The following is a 26,049-nucleotide window of genomic DNA, read 5'->3' as shown; positions in this document are numbered from 1 at the left end:
TTTAATTTCTTTTTGCTCTTCATGCCAAGGGGAACCCTGTAGCGTGTGACTGCAACAATTGCCAGATTCGTCCACCTCTTCGCTGTTTCGGGAATTAAAGACAATATTAGGAGAGGACAATGCCACTCCATCCTTATATTTTTTAGCCTTAGAAGCTCCTTTAACTTGCACTACGTCAAAAAACAAGATCTTCCTTAAAGGAATCACTCGAGAAAATTCAATTCCATCTTTGGATCGTCACTGCCCAACGAATTTATCTCAGGGATGTGCCCATTTCTAGAAACAGCGTTAGAGGAGTCCGAAATAGCATTGTCCTTTGCGCGATTAGCATCGACCATTTATAACTGCCGTTTGCATTCTCGTCGAAAAGTGCTGCGACGCAACAATCACCAAGAAAAACGACGCAGCGCGGAAGAAGCGCCCACGTGCACCTAAATAAAACGAAAGCGGCACTAAGGCCCGGCAGAGAGCGCGCGACCTTGTGTGTGCTGCTGGCTTGTCCACTCTTGCTCCTGACGCCGCGCCAAAGGAAACATGGCGGTGTGCGCCATCGAGTTCTTGAGGATGTCTAAGTTCTACTCAATGTCGACGGAGAGGGCGTAGCCTTGACCGCCCTGAGTGATGCCCTCTCCACTTCGTTCTCGCGCTGGGGGCTTCTCATCGTGAGAAGGCGCCAGGAAGTTCTCGAAAGCGGTTGGCGCGCATCACCAATGGGGTCGCTGCCCAGCACAAGAAAGAGAACATTGTGAAGTTGATGCTGCGTGTATGCGCGTCTGCCTTGGTGCGAAGAACTAACCGGCGCGGACGGCGCCTATGAATGAAGAGCTTTAAATACTGTATCTCAGCCCGGGCCGCCGTTTAAGCTTCTGAGAAGCTCTGAGAAGCGCACCCGCTCGACTTCCGGGACAACACCACTAGGCCAGCCACGGACCAGCGAGGCAGCGAGCGCCAACGTGCGGAACCGCACCGTCTTGTTCCACAGGTCGTCGAACTGTTGGAGTGCCCGGTACAAAAATTGGGTTTTGTTTGCTTTTATCTCTCCTGTGTTAGTGCACTTTAGGTACGAGGTTTTCTGCTGAATTGTAACCTCTTTCAAGTGTTACATAGCCCGAGTTGCATTGCACTGTAAATCACTTTGTATGTGCTCCTACGAGTGATTGTGAAATCCCCTGTATCGTCTCTTTGCTGTATAAACTTTGTTTTGTTTGTGAGCCTAATGCTCGGACCCAACCTCTGGCTTGCAGCCGGCGAAAGCTGGCCACCAAACGACCACCCCCATTGTCACTTGGTAGCAGGTTTCTGGCTGAGCTTGCCAGACTGAGTCGAGGTCATCTAATCTGTGACCGAGGCCTCTACTCCCATACGCTGCAAGGGTGTCTGGGGTAACACGTCTTAAAGTGCGCGGGAAGGTGACAGTCGCCTGTATCACTTTTCTAAACACAAACACTCTAAAGTAGGAACTCTGTGATCATGAGAAACTCTTCGCAGAGTTTCTCACAATCTTAAAAAAGTTGCAAGCAGATACGATGTTAACGTGCTCTTCTCCGCCCCAAGCAAGCTATAAAAAGTTTGCCCAATGATGGTTAGTAAGAAAAAGCCGACTTACACTATAAACCACCAACTCGTTTTCACCCGTTGTAGTAATAAGGTAGTGTACAGCATTCCGCTCACTTGCAATATAGTGTACATTGGTAATACGGGACGGTGTTCTAATGAAAGAGCTAGGCAGCATTATAATCTGGTGAAAGAATGGAAAAGCGGTCATCTTGCAATCCACTGCCGGGATTGTAAGTGTAATCCCATATTTCGTAAAGATAAAATTTTTGAGCATGGAAGGGACCGGCTGGAAAGAGATTATTGAAGCATATCACATCAGAAAGCATGTGGTCAGTGTGTCAGCACGGCTTACTTGTCTCTTCTTGATAATGAAATGGCGTTTTTGAATCATTGCGGTTGTTTGCCACGAGGCGATAGTAGCGCTGTACTTAAGCTTTGGCATTCTCAATAAATTTCAGTTGGAAGCGCCGCATTCGTCCTGTCGTATGTGTGTCTTTTTCGTCCCCGCTTTTTCGTGCTGATTCGTGTTCTCAAGATGGATCAATACGAACTGGCCCAAACTTCGGTGCTTTCGTATCGACGACGCTTTCGACTGTCTGCAGAGTGCTGAGTTCTTTTCTTCATTGAACCTGCTCTCTGGTTACTGACAGGTGCCGATAGCGGAGGCCGATCGCCCGAAAACCTCCTTCGTTACACCCGATGGGCTCTATGAATTTAAAGTCATGCCATTTTTCCTCTGCAACGCTCCTGCCACTTTCGAGCGTATGATGGACAACCTCCTTCGTGGGCTCAAGTGGCACACCTGCCTTTGTTATCTGGACGACATTGTCATCTTTTCTTCAAATTTTCCATCCCATCTTCAACGCCTGGAGTCTGTCCTCCACAGCCTGGCCGACGCTGGTCCCCGACTCAACCTGAAGAATTTCCGCTTCGGAGCTCGACAGCTAACCATATTTGGACACGTCGTCTCAAAGGATGGCGTTCTTCCGGACCCGGCGAAACTGCGCGCTGTCGTGGAATTTCTGACACCAACTTCAATGAAAGAACTTCCCAGTTTTATCGGCCTTTGCTCCTACTTCCGGCGCTTCGTGCGCAATTTCGCAACTGTCATCGCCCCACTCACCAAGCTTATTTCCCACCCCGATTTGTCAGCCTGGTCGCAAGCCTGTGATGATGCCTTTACCACGCTACGCCGCCTACAGACCTCTCCGCCGATCCTTCGTCACTTCGACCCTGAGTCGCCAACCAAAATCCACACCGATGCTAGCGGTGTCGGCCTCGAAGCCGTTCTCGCTCAGCGCAGGCCTGGCTTTACCGAATACGTCGTCGCTTACGCCAGCCGGACGCTCACAAAAGCTGAAGCGAATCATTACGTCACAGAGAAGGAGTGCTTAGCGATCCTTTTAGAAATTGCAAAATTTCGCCCTTACTTGTACGGGCGTCCTTTCGACGTTGTCACCGATCACCACGCACTCTGCTGGCTGTCGTCTTTGAAAGATCCCTCTGGCCGGCTGACGCGTTGCGATTTGCGACTACAAGAGTACGACATTCGCGTTGTCTACCGATCCGGACGTAAGCATGCCGATACTGATGCTCTCTTCCGCTCCCCTTTGCCGCCGGATGCCACTTCTACTGTCTATGCCCTGGAACCTTCGTCGATCGAGATCACCGATATGGCTGCTGAGCAGCGTCGGGACCCGGGGACCGCTGCCCTTTTAGATCTATTATCGAACCCATCGTCACGCCCTTCTCCTGCTAGCGCCCTCCGCCGTCAATCCCACCATTTTGTCATCAGAGATGACCTTCTTTACCACCGAAATTACCTGCCGGATGGACGCAAATGGCTGCTTGTCATCCCGACTTATATGCTTTCCGCCATTTCCTCTCACTTCCACGAGGACCCCCCGTGCGCCCACGCCGGCGTGTTGAAGACATTCACCCGCCTTCGCAGTCGGTACTACTGGCGCGGGATGTATCGTTACGTTCGCCGATACGTCCAGTAATGGCGCGAGTGTCAGTGCCGAAAACAACCACCTCGCCACCCCGAAGCTCCTTTGCAGCCGCTGCCTTGCCCTGTCCGACCATTCGAGCGTGTTGGTATCGACCTGTGCTGTCCTCTTCCCACCGCATCAACCGGCAATCGCTGGATCATTGTTGCCGCTGATCACTTTACCCGCTACGCCAAAATGTCACCCTTACCTTCGGCTACAGCCCAGACGTTGCCTCCTTTATCCTTCGTCATATAATTCTCCGCCATGGTGCTCCAAACGAGTTGCTGAGGATCGAGGCCGTGTCTTCCTCTCTGAAGTTGTGCGTACTCTTCTTCAGGAAAGCAAAATCGATCACCGCACCACCTCCGCGTGCCATCCACCAACGAACGGTATGGTTGAACGCTTTAACCGCACCTTGGGCGACATGATGGCCATGTATGTTGCTTCGTACCATGACAACTGGAAACGCATTCTACCCTTCCTGACTTTTGCTTATAAAACTACTAAGCAATAAATCACCGGATTTTCTCTCTGCTTTCTTCTTTACGGCCGTGAGCATTCTTGCAGACGGGACATCATTCTCCCGTACTGTCCTGATCCTTCTGAGTTTACAACACTTTCTCAAGCAGCCAAATACGCCAAAGAATGTCGTCAACTTGCCCGTCCCTTCACGTCTGAAGCCAAGCAGCACCAGAAAAGCATCCGTGACCCATCTGCTCTTGTTCCGCCTTACCCTACCGACTCCTTGGTCTGGCTGTGGGTCCCGTCTTCCAGTCCCGGCCTCTCCTCGAAGTTCCTAAGCCAGTATCAAGGGCCTTATTGCATCATCCAGGAAACCTCTCCTGTAAATTACCTCATCGAGCCCCTCCAACCTTCCCCGGATCAGTCACCGCGGGGGCGAAATTGACCGCGTCAATCGCCTTAAATTGTACAACGATCTCCACATCCTCGCCTCTTCATAAGTCGCCCGTCCGTATCCTCCCAGCCGCCAGGATGGCGCCTTTTTGCCCGGTGGGTAGTTGTTGGACAGAACTGAGGCTTGGGAAGCGCGGGCGGCCGATGACAAAAGAAGATGACGACATAGTGTGGGTGTTGTTGAAGAAGACGACGACGCGCCTAACGCTAAAAAACGCTCCTGTGTCGTGCCGTACCGGGTTCCTGGTTTCTGAAGGACCTCTTGGTTGAAGGCCAGTTGACATCTTAAACTACAATATATATGGTTCTGGCATTGGTCAATGGGGAGATACAGAGTACAACAAGGTTTCAGAATCACTTTTAAATATGGCAAAAAAGAAGAAAATTGATGACAAGATCGCACAAGCTCTAATTCGTTACAGTCAAGTCCAGGACGTTTTTATCTTCTTCCAAATATTCATAAAGAACACAATACCTGAAGTCCGGTGGTCTCTGGAATTGGAACGGTTATAGAAAACATCTTGAGTTATGTCGACAGCCTCATCAGGGATATCACTCCTATGCTAAAGACACCACGCATTGTTTATTAAAATTCTAGACATTCATTCCAGATGATTCTCATCTAGTGACCCTGTATGTAGCTTCACTCTACACCAACATACCGTATGCTAACGGCATCACAGCAGTCGTCAATACTTACGAGCGCTTAGAATCCAAACAGCCGGTCGACGACAACAAGCTTGCAGAGAAGTTAAACTGATACATGAGTAAACAAACTTTGAGTTTTATGGCCAGCACTACGTGCAAACAAGTGGAGCGTCAATGGGAACAAAAATTGGACCATATTACGCTAATATATCCATGGCTGCGCTTAATATGGAATTCAACAACGGTTCTCCTTGTAAACCAATATTTTACGGAAGATTCATGGATGACATATTTATTGTCTGGAGACATGGTGACAAAAAACTGAGTAAGTTTATTTTCGACTTCAACAGCCCTCAACCTAACATAACGTTTTCTCCGTCACAAACACCTCGACAATGAATTTTCTTGATATTCAGGGGGCCATTACGGAAAACAAACGTGACAGAACAGCTTACAGCAAACCCACAGACCGGCAGCAGTGTTTCCACTACCAGGGCAGTCACACTCGACGTTGTAAAACCTCCATCGCTTACAGTCAGTCCCTACGTTTTTGCAGGAATTGCTCTAAATTAGGCGACTTTTAATCAAGCTGCGAGCAACTTCATGGGGACCTATCACGGGAGAGGCACCCATTATCAGTCATCCACGATTCAATCAAGAAAGCTTCAAATCATGAGCAGCGTGAACTCATAAATTGCAAAAAGCAGCCACGCCAGGGCTATCGAGTCAATCTGGTCTTTACAGATTCGGCATCAATACCCACTGTTACAGTTCTTATGAAGCACCACAACATCCTTCTACAGAGTTAACGAATGAAAGAAGTTATCCCTGCTCCCCCACGTGTTGTGTACAGGCGTGCAAGGAACTTTCGTGACATGATAACATCCTCTACATTCGGCAAGTGTAGCTTCAGAGGATCCGAGCCATGCAACAAAACTAGGTGCAAAGTCTGTCCGATGATGACTACGAGTTGCAAAAGCAATGCACCCACCTTATCATTTCAGGGAAAAGGTAACTTCTCATAGGACAGTGATAATGCTATCTACTGGAATGTGGCAGCTGTACAGCTCAGTACGTGGGAAAAACGTTCTTCTGTTCAGAATTCGCATGAGCAACCGCACACCACATGCGCGGACATAGCCAAATCTCCCCGCTTTCAAAACAAACCAACAGCCATTGGTATCCATAAGCTAACTTGGCAGATATTGTACTCTCATCGGGTTTCAAAACACATTATAACCGCAAGATCTGCGATTCGTACCTGACTCACCAATTTAACACAGTTTCGAGCCGCATCAACGAAACAGCAGGCCGGCTGTCATGTTTACACGCTTATTAGACTAACAAATAACTATCCGATACATGTAGGAAGTAGAGACTTTCAGAACGGGCGCAGAATGCATAGCAAGCATAGATTCTGACGTCCTTTATTCCTTTTTTCGATGTCACTAGTACTGTCACGCATTTACTGTTAGTGTTATTGTCTTAACCCCTTCTTTATTTGACCACAGCGCTGCCCAAGTGGTTGAGCATCCGCCTCGCATGCGGGACGTGCGGGGCTTGATCACCAGTGCCGCCGGGTACCCACCGGTGACACAATGGGTGCAAGCTTTCCCATTGACTGATGATCGGCTTATCTGGGGTGAAATGCTTGAAAAATGGGTCATTGACCCCGCCTTAAGTAATCGAAACTACTTTATGCCATGACATTGTTTGGCCAGAGATGCCCTTGCGCCACAAAATTTTGTATTCATTGTCATCCCTTCCTTATTTTGATATTAAATTGTCACACACTGTATTATTTTGTCCCGCGTTTACGGTTAGTTTAGTTTTCCCCCCTTTTTTCGCCCCCGTTTTATTCTTATTTTTGCTTTTATGTCCCTCTTCCCTTCATGCACTGATGAACTGCCGCGCTATTCTGCGAAAGGTGACGCGTAGTGACCATTAACGTTTTTTTTACCCTGAAGAGTCTTGCAGTTTCATTTGTCTTGCAGCTGCGGCACATTCCACTTGTGGCTCACTGCAGTTTGTTTCTTGTGTTGGATTTGTTGTTCGCCTTGTCTCTCTTTTTCTTTGTGTGCACGCGCGCGCGCGTGTGCGTGTGCGTAAGCGAACCTTGAGAGAGTTCACAGCGTTCCCCTAGATTGGACAGCCGTCGCCGTAGCTCAGTTGGTAGTGCACCGGACGTGATATTTGTAGTTTGCGGGTTCAGATGCCACCGGCGGCATGGTTGTTTTTTCTGCTGCTTTGTAAGAGATTTTCATTAGGCAACATATTAATCAATTTATTATTCTCCCACTAATGAGCACTACAAATTTTAAAAAAACAATCCCCTAGGCACCTTATTTTCGGTGACTGCTGGCTTCCTTCATATGTTTGTCCCTTATCTTGTCGGCTAATACCTTAACGAAGGACTCGGTTCAGGCAGTCTTCAAGCCATAGGCAGCATAAGAGGGCTCTCGCACAGTTCCTGCCCTCGCCGTTAGATGATGTTCCATGCCACACTCGTGGTAATACAGGACGTGCTACGTCCGCCGCTATGGACGAGGGTGGAGCCGGTGAACACTCTCAAGATTCGCTTACACGCAATAACAACAAATACGCACGAGAGCAGCAGATTCGACAGCCGTCGCCGTAGCACAGTTGGTAGAGCACCGGACGCGATATTCAGAGGTCGAGGGTTCTGATCCCACCGGCGGCATGGTTGTTTTTTTCTGCTCATTTAAGAGGTTCTCTTTAAGAGACAGATTAATCGAAGTATTGTTCTCCCACTAATGAGCACTACAAATTAAAAAAACATTCCCTTTTGGACCTTGGTTCCGGTGACTGTTGGCTTCCTTCATATGTTTGTCACACGAACCCCATTTCCCTTGTGTGTGCGGTTTCGGTGACTGTCGGCTTCCTTCATATGTTTGTCACACGAGCCCCCATTTCCCGTGCGTGCGTGTGCGTGTGTGCGTGCGTGTGTAACGGAGTATCGGTAAGATGCTACCAGTACGGGGCAGAAACGTGCGTGGAGGCTAAAGAAGAGTTCAGATTAATAACAACGCAGCGAAGCATGGAAAGAAAAATGATAGGTGTAACGTTAAGAGACGAAGCGGGGAGAGTGAGTGAGCAAACAAACGCAGGTTAATGACATCCTAGTCGAAATCAAGAAGAAATGGGATTGGGCAGGGCATGTAATGCGAGGGCAAAATAAGATCTAGTTCTTAAGGGTGACGGAGTGGATTCCAAGAGAAAGTAAGCGTAGCACGGGGCCGCACATACGCTGACAGAGGAATACCGAAACCCACAATTTGCGGACGCATCCCTTCTTTTGTTAAGCCCCACCACGTTTCTTCTTTGCTTTCCCCTTTTTCTCTGCTTTTGCTTTTCTCTCTCTCTCTTTTTCTTTTTTTCTTGTCGCAGTAGCCGCGTGCGCACCCAGTCCGGCCTCCCTCTTTCGCCTCGTGTGTGCGTGTGCGCGTGCGCGTGCGCGTGTGCGTGTGCGTGTGCGTGTGTGTGTGTGTGTGTGTGTGTGTATGTGTGTGTGTATAGTGAGTTCACGGGTACGCGACGCGCCACCTTCGCTTCCCTAATATGTCATAGGTGTCTGTTGTGTTCCGTTCTCCCTGCTGCCCCCTCCCCCTTTATCTTTTCTCTACTTTTCTTTAGTTACTTTCTTTTTCAACCTTCTGTGTGTCAAGTCCCATGCTATAAGAACACGCGCCCATGCACTGTATGGCCACTCTTGAAAAAGATCGGTCCTCCGATCGAAACGTCGAGTAAAATAAAAATGTTTTCTTAAATGAAGCGTACACTTTGATGTATATTATTTTAAGCAGTCAAGTACCTCATGTTTTCGCAACTATATATATATATATATATATATATATATATATATATATATATATATATATTGACACAGTGCATTCCGCATTTTCGCTTAGCGCTGACCTGAAGCACGCGCCGTCTCGAAGAAGAGGAAGCGGAGGTGTCAGCGATCTTGAGCTGTGGTGCAGACGTTCGTCGGATCCTGCGTTCCTGTGTTCATTGATCACCGGATTCACGCGTGACATTTTTTTGGAGGTGCGGAGTAGTGCACCCCATGCTCGGGACCCCTCCAAGAAGCCGGGACTCCAGCCCGCTTGGCACCTTGAGAGTCGAAGTTACGCCCACCCATCAAAGTAGCCGGCGGCTGCAAGGACTGCAACCAGAGTTCGGGCCTCTGCAGTCTCGTCCAACCGCCAGGAAACTGACCTCAGCGCGACCATCAGTGCCCACAAACACCTCCGTCAGCATGCCGGATGCCATCCCTTTGCCGTCTGTCGTGCTGCAGCAGCCACGCGAACCACCCACCTTTTAAGGTTTCCCAGGTGAGGACCCGGAGGACTGGCTCGAGAAGTACGAGTGCATAGCCCAATACAACAGGTGGGCAGACGACTCGAAGCTGCAGCAGGTGTTTTTTTCACTGGAGGGTGCCGCTCGTATTTGGTTTGAGAACCGAGAAGCCACAATAACAACATGGGGCTCCTTCAAGACTCAGTTTTTGCAGACTTTTACCACCGTCGTCAGGAAAGAACGTTCCGAGTTGCTCCTCCAGACACGCGTCCTACTACCAAACGAGACCGTCCTCGTTTATTCCGAGGACATGGCGAAGCTCTTCCGCCGGGCTGATCCCAACATGTCCGAAGAAAAGCTGCGTTTTCTTATGAGGGGCATCAAGGAGCAGATCTTCGCTGGGTTAGCTCGAAGCCAGCCCAAAACGGTCGCCGAATTTGTTTCCGAAGCCACTAGGATGGAAAAGATGCTCGACATGAGATCCAGATAGTACGAGCGTCCGCCGTCGCTGATGTCTACCAGCGGTGTCGATGCTTCTAGCCACGACATCCTTCGGGAAACCATTCGGACCGTCGTACGCGAAGAGCTTCAAAAGCTCTTTCCAGCCCCGGAGTCGCCGCAAGTTTCTTCCATTTCGCACATTATTCGTGAAGAGGTCCAACAGGCGCTCACGCCGCCAGCCCCTCTTCACCCGAACACAACACCCCAGATGATGACATACGCCGCAGCCGTTCGCCGTCCACCGCCGCCTCCAAGTCGCCCGGACACACCTGGCCACATTCACCGCCAACCACACCCACCTCACCCTTCTCAGGTTCTCCCTCGGAAGAGCGACGTCTGGCGTACCGCCGATTATCGCCCTCTGTGCTATCACTGCGGCGGGCCCGGTCACGTCTACCGCAACTGTCGTTACCGACGTATGGGTCTGCAGGGATATCGTGTCGATGCGCCCCGACCGCAGCGTGGTCAATGGCCTCCAGAAATAAGCGATTACCTGGCCGCGACACCTGAAGCACCACACTGCTATGCCCAGTCGCCGTCTCCACGTCGTTTCTCGTCTCCGCGACGTTTTTCACCCGACATTTCGCGTGGAAGGTCTCCTAGTCACCGTCGGGAAAACAAGAAGCGGCAACCTTTGGGTGCAAGGTTGCTCACCTGCGACATGTCCAAGATCCTCCACTGCTGCACAAACATGACCGACCGCTTATACGACGCACCGACGATCACCAGAACGATAACACGCCTCGCCGCATCAATTCTTCGCCGCAACGGAACCGCCTGGTGCCGCACCACAGCCGTGAGCAACTCCGCGACGTTCACGTACACCTACGACTACAACTGCTGATCTGAACATTTCAATCGACGGTACCGACGTCACCGCACTTGTGGACACCGGCGCCGACTACTCGGTAATCAGTGGACTTTTTGCCGCGACTCTGAAAAAGGTGACCACACCTTGGACGGGCCACAGCTTCGTACTGCCGGGGGTCATTTGATCACTCCAGCTGGCACGTGCACATCACGATTAACCATCGAAGAGGACACGTGCCTGTCCACCTTCGTCGTACTCGACCAGTGTTCCCGGGACGTAATCCTCGGAATGGATTTTTTGACAGAAAATGGCGCAGTCATTGACCTTAAATCGAAGTCAGTGACGTTCTCCACCGAGAACGCAATCCACAGCGCTTTCGAACATCCCGCGGCTCTTTCCATCCTTGATGACGTCACCATTCCACCCTGTTCTAGCCTTGTGGTCTCTGTCGGCGCGAAGACACTGCGAAAGTTTGAAGGTGTCGTCGAAAGCAAACCAATTATGCTTTTCGACCGCTGCCTTGCTGTCGCCAGAGGGGTCGTTTACCTCGAAAACGGAGAAACCGAAGTCCTGCCCCCGCCGCGGTGGCTCAGTGGTTAGGGCGCTCGACTACTGATCCGGAGTTCCCGTGTTCGAACCCGACCGCGGCGGCTGCGTTTTTATGGGGGCAAAACGCTAAGCCGCCCGTGTGCTGTGCGATGTCAGTGCACGTTAAAGATCCCCAGGTGGTCGAAATTATTCCGGAGTCATCCACTACGGCACCTCTTCTTCGTTTCGTCTTTCACTCCCTCCTTTATCTCTTCCCTTACGGCGCGGTTCAGGTGTCCAACGATATATGAGACAGATACTGCGCCATTTCTTTTCCCCCAAAACCAATTATTATTATTATTATTAAGTCCTGCTTACAAATTTTGGCAGTGAGCACCAACATCTTAGCCTTGGGACTACTGTGCCCCACGTTCATGGTATCGCCGACATTCGACGAGCGCCCAGTCTTGCCATGGTGTCGTCAACAGAAGTTCACACCGGTGGTCCCGACATCCAGTACGTCATTAACCCCGCACTTTCGCCGCAGCAGAGAGGCCAAGTAGAAAACCTCCTCCAGCGCTACGGCGATACGTTCTCGACTTCTTCCCGCGTCGGCAGAACACACTTGGCCAAGCATCGGCTAATTACAGATGACGCCGTGCACCCTCTCCGACAGTTATTTTACAGCGTGTCTTCCACGGAACGCGCCGCAATCAGCCGTCAAGTTAAGGAGATGCTTCGAGACGACGTCATTCAGCCCTATCGTAGTCCCTGGGCGGCACCTGTCATCCTCGTGAAGAAAAAAGATGGTACACTGCGGTTTTGTGTGGACTACCGAATGCCTAAACAAAGTAACTAAAAAAGATGCTTATCCCCTTCCTCGAATCGACGATGCTTTTGATCGCCTCTGCTATGCAAAATATTTCTCATCCATGGACCTCGAATCAGGATATTGGCAAATCGAGGTAGATGAACGGGACCGAGAAAAAACCGCATTTATTACTGCGGACGGGCTCTATGAGTTTAAGGCAATGCCATTTGGTTTGTGCTCTGCACCCGCGATGTTCCAACGGCTGATGGACACAGTTCTGGCAGACATGAAGTGGCAGACATGCCTCGCCTACCTTGATCACGTTGTTGTGTTCACCCCCAACGTTCGAGGAGCACCTTCGGCGCCTTGAAGTTGTGCTGCAAGCCATAAAGTCTTCTGGGCTAACGTTAAAAAATGGCCAGGCTTAGCTTGGTTAAGCCAAGAATGCGTTGCATATCTCGATGGAGTTCCGTGCTGCTCCGTTGACTCGATACGCTATTGACTCGATCGCCATTGAAACTGCCTGTGTAGCAGTGCTCGATCGCCTTTGAGTCGATATACTATCGGTTCCAGGGCCCCCGAAATGCCCGTGCGAGTGGGGTATAAGACTGTCCCGGCGAAGGAGCGCAGCTCTTTTATACACATGAGGTGACGCCAATCATAGCGCAGCGCCCTTAGCGGGAGGAGCGGGAGTCAGGTGGTAGCTGCGGCCGCGCGCGACCGCGCCAGTTGGGGCCCAGCTTTTCCTCCGTGACGTCACGCGCCGGCGCAGCGCCAATAGCGGGAGGAGCTGGAGTCAGGTGTTGGCTGCGGCCGCGCGCGACCGCGTGAGTTGGGGCCCAGCTTTTCCTCCGTGACGTCACGCGCCGGCGCAGCGCCCCTAGCGGGAGGAGCGGGAGTCAGGTGGTGGCTACGGCCACGCGCGACCGCGCGAGTTGGGGCCCAGCTTTTCCTCCGGCTGTCGTGACGTCACGTCACGTGGTTTGGTGGCTGCCCGGCCGCGTCCAAGGGCTGAACTGAGTGATCGCAATATTCAGCGCATAAAAATGAGAAGTGCCGCTTTGCTTACACTGAGCTAAAGTTCTTGGGTCATGTCGTCAGTTGCGAGGGAGTTCGGCCGGACCCGGACAAAACCAAAGCTATTGCCAATTTCCCTCCACCGCAGGACCAAAAGGAAGTCCGCCGCTTTCTAGAATTATGTGCCTACTACCGTCGCTTTGCGAAAGATTTCGCTCAATTCGCCGAGCCCCTGACGCGTTTGACAAGGACAGACGCGCCTTTCACGTGGGATGCCCCTCAAGCACAAGCATTTGAAACTCTTCAACGCCACCTGCAAGGACCTCCAGTTCTGGCTCACTTCGACAAAAACGCAGATACGGAGCTTCATACTCACGCAAGCAACGTAGGCCTGGGTGCCGTTCTGGTTCAAATCCACAGCAGTCGAGAGCGAGTCATCGTTTACGCCAGCCGCTCTTTGTCTCGCGCTGAAGCTAACTACTCAGCAACTGAGAAAGAGTGCCTAGCGATCGTGTGGGCGACGTCGAAATTTCAACCCTACCTTTATCGAAAACGTTTTACTGTAGTTACGGACCATCATGCCTTGTGTTGGCTTGCGACCCTCAAAGATCCATCAGCCCGCCTTGTCAGATGGAGTCTGCGCCACCAAGAATACGACATGACAGTGGCGTACAAGTCCGGCCGGAAACACTCGGATGCCGATTGCCTCTCGCGTGCCCCCGTCGAATCCCCAACGGAGGACGGCAACTACGACGACAACACCTTAAATGCGATCAGTGCAACGAGCCTTGCTGACAAACAATACGCCGACCCAGAACTTCGGGACCTCATTGAGTTTCTTAACGGGACCCGCCCGACTGTCCCGAAGGCTTTCAAGCGCTCGGTAGCGTCTCTCTGCGTTCGCCATGGTGTCCTCGTAAAGAAAAATTTCGCCGCAATCAGCAATACCTTATTGTTATACCGACGAGCCTAAGGGACGAAATCCTTCAAACTTGACACGATGAACCAACTTCTGGACATTTGGGCGTAGCCCGCACGCTTGCAAGAATCAAAGAGAAGTATTACTGGCCCCGCCTTCAGTCGGACGTTGCACACTACGTCAGAACGTGCCGAGGCTGTCAGCGTCGCAAAGTGCCCTCAACAAAACCTGCTGGTTTCTTGAAGCCTATAGCACCACCATCGCAGCCTTTCCAGCAGATCGGGATGGACATGCTGGGCCCATTCCCTCTTTCTCATTCGGGAAACAAGTGGGTCATCGTGGCAACTGACTATCTGACCCGATAGCGGAAACATCAGCTCTGCCAAGTGCCACAGCCCTTGACGTAGCAAAATTTTTCATCCATCAGATCGTTTTGCGTCACGGTGCCCCGGAGACCCTAATCACCGACAGGGGTACAGCATTCATGGCTGACCTCCTACAGCAGATTTTACTCCACAGTCATACAGACCACCGAAGGACGACATCCTACCACCCTCAGACGAACGGTTTAACAGAACGCTTAAACAAAACGCTAGGTGACATGCTCTCTATATATGTCGACGTTCAGCACAAAACTTGGGACGAAGTGCTCCCATACATCACCTTTGCATACAATACGGCCGTTCAGGAAACGACAAACATGCCACCGTTCCGTCTCGTTTACGGCCGCGACGTGACCACGATGCTAGACGCCATGTTACCGCATGTGGACGACATCGACCCGAATGCGGATCTTCACACCTTCCTGCACCTCGCTGAAGAGGCTCGTCAGCTAGCCAGGGTGAGGATTCTCGACCAACAATGCCGAGATGCCCAACATTATAACCTCCAACGCCGTGATGCTCGGTACTCATCAGGAGACCGTGTGTGGGTCTGGTTTCCCATTCGCCAACGCGGACTTAGCGAAAAGCTCCTCTGCCGGTATTTTGGACATTACAAAGTCATGAGGACACCTGGAGACCTGAACTATGAGGTCGTTCCTGACGGCTTTCAGAAGACTCGGCACTCCCAGCACCCTGAGGTGGTACACGTTGTCCGCCTCAAGCCTTACTACGGGCGGTAGCGCTAGAGCTGGACTTACGGCCGCACAACACGTGAACTTCCCTTGGTGAACTTTTTTTTTCAACACACCGGCTATGCATTGGGACGATGCTTTTTTTTTCCGGGGGCCAGTGACACAGTGCATTCCGCATTTTCGCTTAGCGCTGACCTGAAGCACGCGCCGTCTCGAAGAAGAGGAAGGGGAGGTGTCAGCGATTTTGAGCTGTGGTGCAGACGTTCGTCGGATCCTGCGTTCCTGTGTTCAGTGATCACGGCATTCACGCATGACAATATATATATATATATATATATATATATATATATATATATATATATATATATATATATATATATATATATATATATTGGTAGGTGACAGTTAATATAATAATTAGCCGAGGAAGGTTGCACAGGGAGAGCAATCTGGGTTTCACAAGCCGCACCTATGGCAGCAATGTGAGGGCGGTGGCTTATCGCTTAACCTCTTTACCACTGAGCCTGGAATTGTACAAGGACTCTCATGAATCTATCACTGCAAATTATAGAATGAACATGTCCGCGTATATGATCATTAATACATTATCGGTATCTGAATAGCTTCCATTCGCGAACAATCGATCCTAATACCGGAACAAGAGTGAAAACCCAATTTCCAGCGCACCTAATTTGCATTTCTCCTAAGCAAATCGGGTGTCAATTGTTAATTTACGTTTTTCTGTCCAGGAATCAATAAATGCTTCCTTTTCTCAGAATCTAAAGTGCGTGTTGAAAATGCCACTAACAATAACTTACATTCTTTCTTATTGATGCGTGCATGAAATGAATTGTAGGAAATGTCAGCTTAATCTAGCGTGGCTCATAAACGGTGCTAGGCGCACACGGCTTTTCTGCAGAGCAGTCTTCTTAATCAGCCATTTTAATTACATGTACATGTGCTCGGCTTCTTTCGGTGCTTTTCGTGTGCACCGATCTGTGTGACCGGTGTAGTCTGTTGGGAGAAAAAAAGCTGGAGGCGATTTTTCTCGCGGACAAGAGGGCCTCAGTAAAAGCCCATATCTGTCCTAAAGACAAATATAATAATGGAAACAGAAGGAAAATACGATAATTTTCGAGCTTCCGTCGAAAAGAGGGGACGAAAGTTCAGTTATATTTTCTGCTAGGCGACTTGGTTCATTTGGCTTTGGACCGCATGTAGCGCGACAGAAAATACGCCAGAAGATGAAAACTTCAGGAAACGTCACTCATTACGTCACAACAAGAGTGCTCTGTCCGGCGCATGTCATGCGCTCCGGTCTCACATTGGCGCAGTTTTAACTGAAAATAGTACCGCGCTTATCTCCTAGTGTGAGCTCAGTTCAAGTTTGCAACAGTGGGTAAAAAAGCAGGGAAATTACATGCTCAAGCTTTCCCATAAAATCCTAACATGAATCTAGTAATTAAGAAGTCAACCATGGAAACATCAATTTCATAAATATTATGAAAAACTTCAGTTGCAAAGAACTGCTTCCTTTCGTGTATATCCAGCCTCAAAGGAGTGGTGCATAACAAGTAAACTGTTTTTAAAAATCTTCTTAACACTCCTTAGTTTGTAGCGCAGCTCAAAAAGCTTCGAAAATAAAAAGGCTACTCACCACGGCAGAATAATGTGAAGGGAAAGTAGAAACAAAACGAAAGCCTGCCTATGAGCCAGCATATTGAATCTTGAGGACCGTCTGTAATTTCTTTCAATGTCACTGGAAAAAAAAAACATGCAGCAAAACCGATTCCTCCTAAATTACGGTAATCCGGAAGCAATACATGCATCTCTTCAGCCTTTATTGCGATTCCTTAGAAAATCCGCCAGAATTACTAGTGTCCACGCAGCTGGCCATTCGTATTAGTCGATTGCTAATAAATAACATTTCTAGCTGCAATATATATGAAGAGATGGCGATGGTCTCGTAATGTTTTGCGGCGGATACTGATGATCCGATAGTTGATTCCGATCTTTAGAAGCGTGCTTGAGTGCTTCCTAGACTTCTGACGTTAGTGCTAGAATGCAAAACGGCAGACACATCACGCGAAGCCATAAAGAAAAATGGTGGATGTGAAAGCTGTCGAGTCACGTTTGAAATCTTCCACATGATACAGATGAAATCGTAGGGAAGAAGAGAACCGGGAGCATTCACATCAGCTGTAATTTATAACACGTGTACAATGCCCGAACCTCAGGGAACCTCACGTTGTAATTCAAGGTGCCATTTCTATTTCGCCTGCGACCTGCAAAAAAAATCCTGATTTGCGTTTAAAAAAAGAGTGAATACGTTACCCTTCACGACGGTTACAGACCCACCTTGCAATGACCAAACGGAATTCCACGCAGTATTTATGCATGGCGAAGTGCGAAGGAGAAAACGATGACAATACGTGCGCTTTCGCACAGAACGGTTGCATAAGTTTTGTTTGCTGCCTACCCTCGCTGCTGCAATTATCACGTCTTGAAAAAAAAACCTCATGCATTACTAGGGCGAACAATCCTTTATTTTTCATGTTATGATGGCACCAATATATTTAGATGAGGGCGCACAAAAACGCTAAATAAAACAAACTGCGGCCTGCAGCACTAGTTGCGCTGTGTATTTCTCCACGGGAACAGAGAACGCATTACTCAGGAGACAATTCCTAACACATACGTCTGGTTGACACATCCGAACATTACATAATCGCGGAGCAAGCAGCAAGATTCCTGCTTCCAGTTGCGTTGAGAATAGCGCGTGACAGCCGCCGCTGCAGCTCATTGTTTATGGCGCTCGGTTGTTGACACAAAAGACGTGGGGTCGATTTCTGCCGCAGCAGCCAGATATTGATGGAGGCGAAATTTTATAGGGCCATGTACTGTGCGATGTCAGTGGACGTTAAAGAACCCCCCGATGGTAGAAATTTGCGGAGCCCTTCACTACGGCGTCCCTGATAGCCTGAGTCGCTTTGAGACGTTAAACCCCAATTAACAAGAGCGCGTGACAGAAAGCGTCCCCTTCTACCAGCAGGCGGTCCCGTTCGTAACAGAGTGCAAGTCTAAAAATTGGCATTGCAAATATTTCTTTGGCAGCGACTTTTCATATGCAGCTCGTACGCGAAATGCGTTGTGGTACTCTGTAGCAAAACTAAGAAGCCCCAGTTCTTTACCACTACCGATAATAAACATTGGTGCTTACAAGACGACACTACAGAGCCATATCGATGGCAGTATGGGTACCAATTTGAGAAAACTGCACTATTGATTGTGCGAGCAACGTGATCGCATAAAGTTCTTTTTGGTATCTTATTTGCCCTACAATCTGGTGTAGGCGATCCAGGGCCGGCGTCTCAGGTTGTTTCCGAAGCCACGTCTTCTGCTGTAGAGAATTAGCTAATTTCTTCCGCTGTAAGGCAGGCAATACTGGCTGGAGGAGATAACTAGGTCGACATAAGTGACGCTATTTCGCCATTCTAGCTCATTTTTACACTCTTCCGAAATCAGACTGAAACGCAGTGCGCTTTTTGCAAAGAGGGGAAAAATCCGATTATGCTTCCACAGCTTCGCCCTTTCGAGGAGATTGCAAAGTGTCACAGTACGAAATTTCGCAGTTGTCATCACGTCATGAAGAAAGGAAGAAATAATTCACTGCCCGTCCAGACAGGCATCCTAAGCGACGTAGCGACTACAGGAAAGGAGTCGCGCTCAGTTGTGTATTGCGGGGAAATTTCTCTATATCCAATTTTGTAAGAAAATATTAAGTGATGTTCCCTTCATTTGTAAACGTGAGCTGTAATTTGCCACGGCACGTTGCGCATTCCTTCTTTGCCGGTTTTTCTCTTGCTGCTATAGAATCTTCTTGTTGCATTGTGTCTGTGAATATTTTGACCTTTGCACTTAGTAGCTAGCAGTATTAGATTACTAGCTGCCCGTTAGTAAAAATCGCATGCGTTTTTAAAAATACAAAACTGATCTTCGGCACGCTCTGAGCAGCGCCAACGAGAACACGTCAATCCGAAGGGCACATGTGAAGCCAGCTGCTTTGTCTGGCCTTGGTTAAAACCGTGGCGAGTAGCGGGCACTGTAACTAAGACTGCATAGAGTAGGCCAAGCCGCACGTTCAGCAGGAAGTGATGTGTATCTTTGGAAGCTACTGAACAAGCCCCCAAAACGCCCGCTTTTCTTAAGATTCGAGCGATGGTGAAGAATTGTTGGGCCAAACCGCCGAGGATAATCGCTTCCAAAATAAGGAAAAAAAACCACATGCCTATCATTTACGAAGAGGTAAATCTGTGTAATTGTTTTAGTGCAACCGGTAGTAAGTTAGCTATAGCAAATTATTTTTTATGATTCTACTGACTAACAGGTAATATCTGTTTTCTGGTCTTCGCCACCACTGGTATATCTGTCCCCTTCAAATCTAGCTTTGCACACTCTTCCAATATTTTAACATGAACGCGATAACGTCGACTGCGCGGCGCTTTCGTGGCGTAAGGAGGAGAGGAGAAAGCATGCGAGGCAAGAGCATGCCAGACTTGGTGGTGTTGGAATAAGCGTCGTCACCTAGGCTGTACTCATTAGTGCGAAGCAACCCCTGCCCTTCCTCGGCTGTTATGCATCGGAGCCCCAAGAAGCTGCGAGAAATTGTTTTTATCCGCTGCATATACCGTCGGTGACTGAAAAGAGCGTGTATTTCATAACCAACTAGCATGCCAAAGAAACCAGTTGCGATCGATACTTAAGAAAAACTGATTAAAGAGAACCCTCGAAGTTGCAGCGTTATTTTTTTTTCAAGCAAATGATCTAGAGACGCACTCGCAAATACAACCAGGGCATAGAGCAGTGGTTGGAACGCAACGCGTTTGCACCAGTCCGGAGCCGCATACACGCAGCTGATAGGACTCGAAACAAGCGCTCTCAGAACTCGGCTGTAAAAGTAGCATCGCAGGAGTTCCTTCGCACAAAACAGAACAGCCAAGCAGACGCCCTCGCTACAGCAGCATGATCGGCGCGCATGCTCGTTCCATCTCTCGATTTCCCCTCTGCTTCGCCTCGGCACCGCTGTACCGGGGAGTCGACACCCGCCCGTTAATTATAAAAACTTTTAAGGCTGTTAAACAAACAGGATATTTCAGACAGAGATTTGAGAATTTGTGCCGGGCTTTCTAGAACACCTGGTGTTCAATTTGGATTGTGCATTTCGCGGGAAGAACAGTGTTTCGTCATGTATTTTGTTTCTGTCGCAAATCTAGCTCATCACTACAGGAAAACAGGTGCTTCAGTGATATATAATTGCTGTAAAAGCGCAAGACTGTCGAAAGATAGAGGCAGCGCCCAATCATATTGCCACCCATTTCGTCCTCATCAGACGCGCTCCTGCCGTGCTCATGGCGATCGGCTGCTGACCCAAAAGACGGAAGCTCGGTCGTGGCTGCTGCGGTCGCTTTTCGATGGAGGCAAAATGGAAGAGCCCCGTGTACTATGCGACGTCAGTCCACGTTAAAAACTGTAGTGGTCGAAATTATCTGCAGTTCTCCACTACGGCGTCCCTCATAGCCTGAGTAGCTTTGGGACGTTAAACACGCAAGCAATGGGAGAAACTAACTGCTCGCATCTTTTCGCCACGCAGTTATTTTGCTTTGCGCTTCTTCAATCCATGGACATGTGCGATGGTTTTTCCACTTCCCTCCGAACATACCGAGTGGTCCCCTCAAAGAACGACGTGTCAATCGACCTTGACTGCCTTCTTCTCGCGCACTTCATTGCAACAACTGAAGCATTGTACGAAACACGTGTGTCTACCTCGTATATCTTGGACTTCTTAGAATCCAAGCGCTACTTGTGAATTATCCGTCCCACATTTCCGGGATATATTGCCACACCGACATCGCCAGTGTTTCAGTGAGCTTGGGAGAGGCAGGCGGGCGGAGCACATTACGGCTCTCATCTTTTCTTCATGCAGGTAACCGGTTGTCGTCGTGTTTATGCTAAAAATTCTTTTTATAAAGCATTTTTCCTGCTCCCGAGCACACGAAGCACGTGTTGCATTGCTTGTGCCTATGTTTGTATGTTGTCAGTGTTACTACCGTTAGCCGGCGACATTAAAGCGAATCGTGGTTCGCCTGTGCACTCTAAGAGCTGGCTGGTGCTCTAAAAAGGTTTAAGGGCCGACAGTCTGAGATCCTCGGGAAGTAAAAGAACTCATCTACTCCACCTAAGCGCACCATGAAGAATCTTTCATTGACTTGAAAACTAGGCTGCATAAGATTTAACACGACTGTTTTCCTTAAGCAGCAGTGATGACCAAATTGAGGCCATCGACTCCACCGTAAATGATTGCTCGTGGCCGAAGTGTCGTCGCTGACTGTCCGCGCTGTCGACGCAGCGTCAGAACGACCTTATGTTCTATGGGAACAAAGACGCTCAGAGTGCATCATGGAGCAGGTTTGAACAACTAGTAATCGGCCCCTCTAAAGAATTAGAAATAGCTATACAACCACGAGACATTGAGCATGCACGCAGGCTAGGCACCACTGAATTTCACAAGACGCGGCCACCAATTCAAACATTCAATTATTTCAAAGTCAAGGATCAGATAATATCTCTAGCCGAGAAGTTGCAAACCATCAATTGCGCAGTTCACGGGCACGTTTCACTTAGTGTTCCTGCAGCAGTTTGTTATCTCATTGAATATGGAGAGGATCGGGAGATTAAGTTCAAACTTCGCTTGGAAAAACTGATCTCTTCCAAGAAAACATACGTGTTATATCCACTCTAACACTCTAAAATGATGCATATTTTAACAATCAGTTTTGAGACTTTCAACACACAATTAATGGTCATGTTCTTTAGCTCTGTTTACTATAACATACGCAGTGTTATTCCAAAGCAACATTCTGTGCATAATGTCACGTGTTCGAGTTCATACAATATTCTTCTGCTATCTGAATCATGCCTCCAATAATCCTTCATTGATTCCTAGATCTTGCAGTAGTTAACAAACATCGCATCTTTCGCAGATACACCAATGATAACTCCCACGGAGGCGGTGTGTTTATCGCTGTCAATCGTCTTCTGCATTTTACTCTAGTTAACCTATCATCCCCATTTAAAATTAAATTGGCTCTTTGGGAAAGGAAATGGGGCAGTATCTGTCTCACATATCGCTGGACACCTGGACTGCGCCGTAATAGAAGAAAGAAATGAGGGACTTAAAGAAGAAAGGAAGAAGTGCCGTAGTGGAAGGCTCCAGAAAAAATTCGACCACTAGGAATGATTCCGCCACCCTTCAGTACGGTACATCTTTCTTCCTTTCTTGTCTCAGTCCCTCCTTTATTCCTGTCCTTACAGCGCGATTCAGGTGTCCGCTGATATGTCAGACAGATACTGACCCATTTCCTTTCCCAAACTGCCAATTCAGTATAATTCAGTATAATTGGGGTTGATAGGTTAACTAGAGTAAAATGCAGAAAACGATTATTCCACTTTTTGGTAATATGTCGCAACCGCCCACTCTCGTCATCGCCCGCCGGAAACCGACGCTGTTTTGTACATCATTTTCAAGACGCACTAAACACGCTTGCCAAAACATACCAAAACACTCAAGCACTTCTTTTTAGGGATTTCAACGTGCCCTCCATTCACTTGGTGGACGTTTCTTTCATTTTATCAAAAAACAGCATCGCTAGGCAATTTGTAAACATGTGCAGCACTTTCAGATTAACACAGCCTATCATAAACCCAACACGCACCTCCAATCATACTTCAAACATTCTTGACCTTATTTTAATTCCCAACCAGAAAGCAGCTCCACTGTTACATATCTGCAAGGACTCGGTGATCACGCAATTATTCATACTACTTTCACCGGTAATGTGCTCAAAAGGAAACAAAACACAAGAAACTTAAGATTTAATACCGGGGTAATTAGTGTAGTGTAACTAATGAATTACCAAGTTTCCATGATGGTTTCGAATCTAGTTATCAGTCGTGCTCAACAGAATCGAACAGTATCCTCTTAATATCCGGGATGCAGCAGGTAATTATAAGTTTTATTCCAAATATTAAAATAACCGAGAGCATGAAATGATCATGATTTATTGCGAACTGAGAACGTCTAAATAATAAGATGAAGCACCTTTTCCGCTGTGCCCCAAAGAGCTCTAAACTGTCCTGGGACAAACACTACTCTGCTGCTAGCCACTGCAATGCACCAGAATTGAAAGAAAAGGAAAATTTTTGCGCTACTGCCTTTTCTTTGACGTTGCATAACACCCCAAGACCTTTTACAAATGTATTTGCTCTATTGAACCCAACGTTATACCCCTTTTTGATCCTGGTGGCTTGCCTATGCCTGATTCTGGAGACGCCGATGTGCTGTACAATGCATTTTGCTCTATATTCCCCCATGAGCTAGAATATCCCCAAGCAACTTCTCACAATCATGCTCGATAACAAACATCATCTTCAAGGTCACTGGTATCGTCAATTTAATAGCCTAAATAAAAATTCATCAATTGAGGACTAAGAAGCTAATGCTAAAGTTTTGAAGAACACTATGCACATATGCAGCTTAATTATATCGCATTTATTTCAGCAGTCACTAACTGCGGGTTATTTTCCATCAGACTGGCGGAATGAAAATAATTCCTTAATTCAAGAAAGGCAACACATCCATATTTATTTGTAGATTAATTTCCATTACATTCATCTGTTAAAAATAACTAAAAATTGTTATATACTAGACAGCAGCTAAACTTTTGCATATGTTAATTACTTTTATCTTTCCCGACATGGACATAAAAAAGGACATAAATGTGATACTCAGCTCACACTTTTCTTTTATCACTTGGATTTTTTTAAATGTAGAACATTCCTGTTGACATCCTATATTTTTATTATGAAAACGGATTGGATGACGGCCGCACTGCCGTCACGACCACGTGATATCAGGTGGAGGTGCCTGGAGTCGAGTTTTTGAACAACTTAATGCACATCGCCAAAAATGCGACTTTGCTGAAAAAAGCAGGTGTGCCGTTTAAATATAAAACGCCGCAGGCAGAAGCTCAGCTTTGAAGCGTCATCTAGTCCTTCCCAGCTTTGAGCAAGTTGCCGATAACGAAATTCTTGACAATGGGAGCATCATAGGCCTAGACAGCTTCGTCGTTCGGATTACTGAACGTCGGAAAACATCGATGCGCTGTCCGTTGCCTATCAAACGGCGAACCTAACTGCTTATTTCGACGAACGAGAAAGAGGGCCCCACCCTCATCAGGACGACATCGAAATTGCTCCTGTAGCAGTACGGCCACTCGTTAAAAGTTCTCAGAGGTCTTTAAGCACTTCGCTGGCATGCGAATTTTAAGCCTCCCAAGTCCGCCGCACTCGATGGAGCCTTGGTCTTGAAAAGATCGATTTCACCGTAGCCTCCAACCGTCGAATGCTGCAGTTCTATACAGACTGGCTGCAACGAACCGCCGTCGACAAAACGCCAAAAGACGATCACGACGCCTTCCTGAGATTGTTAAGCGCCAGCGATATTGCCCAACGGCAGCGCTCAAGATTAAGTTGAAGCACTGTGACCAGTACGTGGAAGACAAACAAGCTTCACGACCAGAATATTCAAGCGCAAAATACCGTCCTTTCTCACAGAACAACGTATTTACAGAGAAAGATTTCGTTCACAGTAAGAAAGCTAGCTTCTCGTCGTTCTCAACGACTCCCTAAAAGAAATTCTGCACAATTTTCACGAAGAACTGACAGCTGGGCACATAGGGTCCTTCCACCCCCTAAGACGCATTCAGAACACGTAATGTGCCGCAACTGCTCGCCGACGTCACGCGATACGGCAACACCTGTTGAGATTGTCAGCAACGAAAGACACCTCCCTTCCAAGGCCGCAGGGCGTCTCATATAAATCAGGCCACCAAGCGACCGTTCCACCAGGTCAATTTGGCCCTCCTCGGTCTCTTCTCACCGTCCAGGTCTGGAAACAAAAAAACCGTTTTGGCGTCTGACTACCGACCTGAAAGGCCGTAGCAAAAGCGCTATCATATCTACAGGAGCAGAAGTATTTTTTCACGAAATATTTCCTGCTGCGACACGGTGTCCCCGAAGTCCTCATTATAGACCAGAGAATACTGTTCATAGCAGAGTTGATGCAAGCCATGCTTTCCTAGAGGCGAACGATGTTCCAGAGAACAACTGCCAACGATTCACAGACAGATTGCGCCACGGAGCACTTAAACACAAACACTGCAGACATGCTTATCATGTTGCCAAGACGGAACTCAAGGCATGAGATGTCACCCTGTCCTACATCGCCTTCGCTTACCCCCCCCCCCCCCCCCCCCGCAGTACACGGTCCCACAGAGAGAACACGTTTTCGTCTTTTTTATGGCAAGGAGGGAAAACCGCGGCGTTCGACACCATGCTCCCAAAGTCCCTAACGAAATCAACCTCGAGGTCACCACCTTCCTTTAGAGTGGAGAAGCCTGACGTCTGGGCCGCCTAGGGATAGAAGACCCGCAACGTAACGAAGCCCGAATCTACAACCTACGACAGGAGACAGAGCTTGATGTCGACAGGAGTCGACCGAGGGGGCTTCATGGCTAACAGTTAGTGCTATTTCGCGCCATGTAAAATAATTGGACGAATAGCTGAACAGGACTACAAACCTGTCACAGCGTTTGTCCAGTGTCCTTGTTCTTGTCCGTCGTAGTTTGCGCTGTTTAACATAAATGCATTTGTACCAACTCGCCCAAATGAACGTTCTGCTTAGGACTACGAAGTCATTTTATATGCTGCGAAAGCATCGGGGAGGGGCAGTGAACTCTGCGTGGTGCTGTTGTGCCACCACTAATTACGGTTCACACTTTATTACGGTTCACACTTTCTTCGTGTACCATGGTTTCCTTAATACGCCAGTTGAGGTAC

The sequence above is a fragment of the Amblyomma americanum genome, chromosome 3, assembly GCF_052857255.1.
Source record: "Amblyomma americanum isolate KBUSLIRL-KWMA chromosome 3, ASM5285725v1, whole genome shotgun sequence".
In the NCBI taxonomy this organism is placed as follows: Eukaryota; Metazoa; Arthropoda; class Arachnida; order Ixodida; family Ixodidae; genus Amblyomma; species Amblyomma americanum.
The sequence above is the reverse complement of the archived record's forward strand: the minus strand, read 5'-3'. Positions refer to the sequence as shown.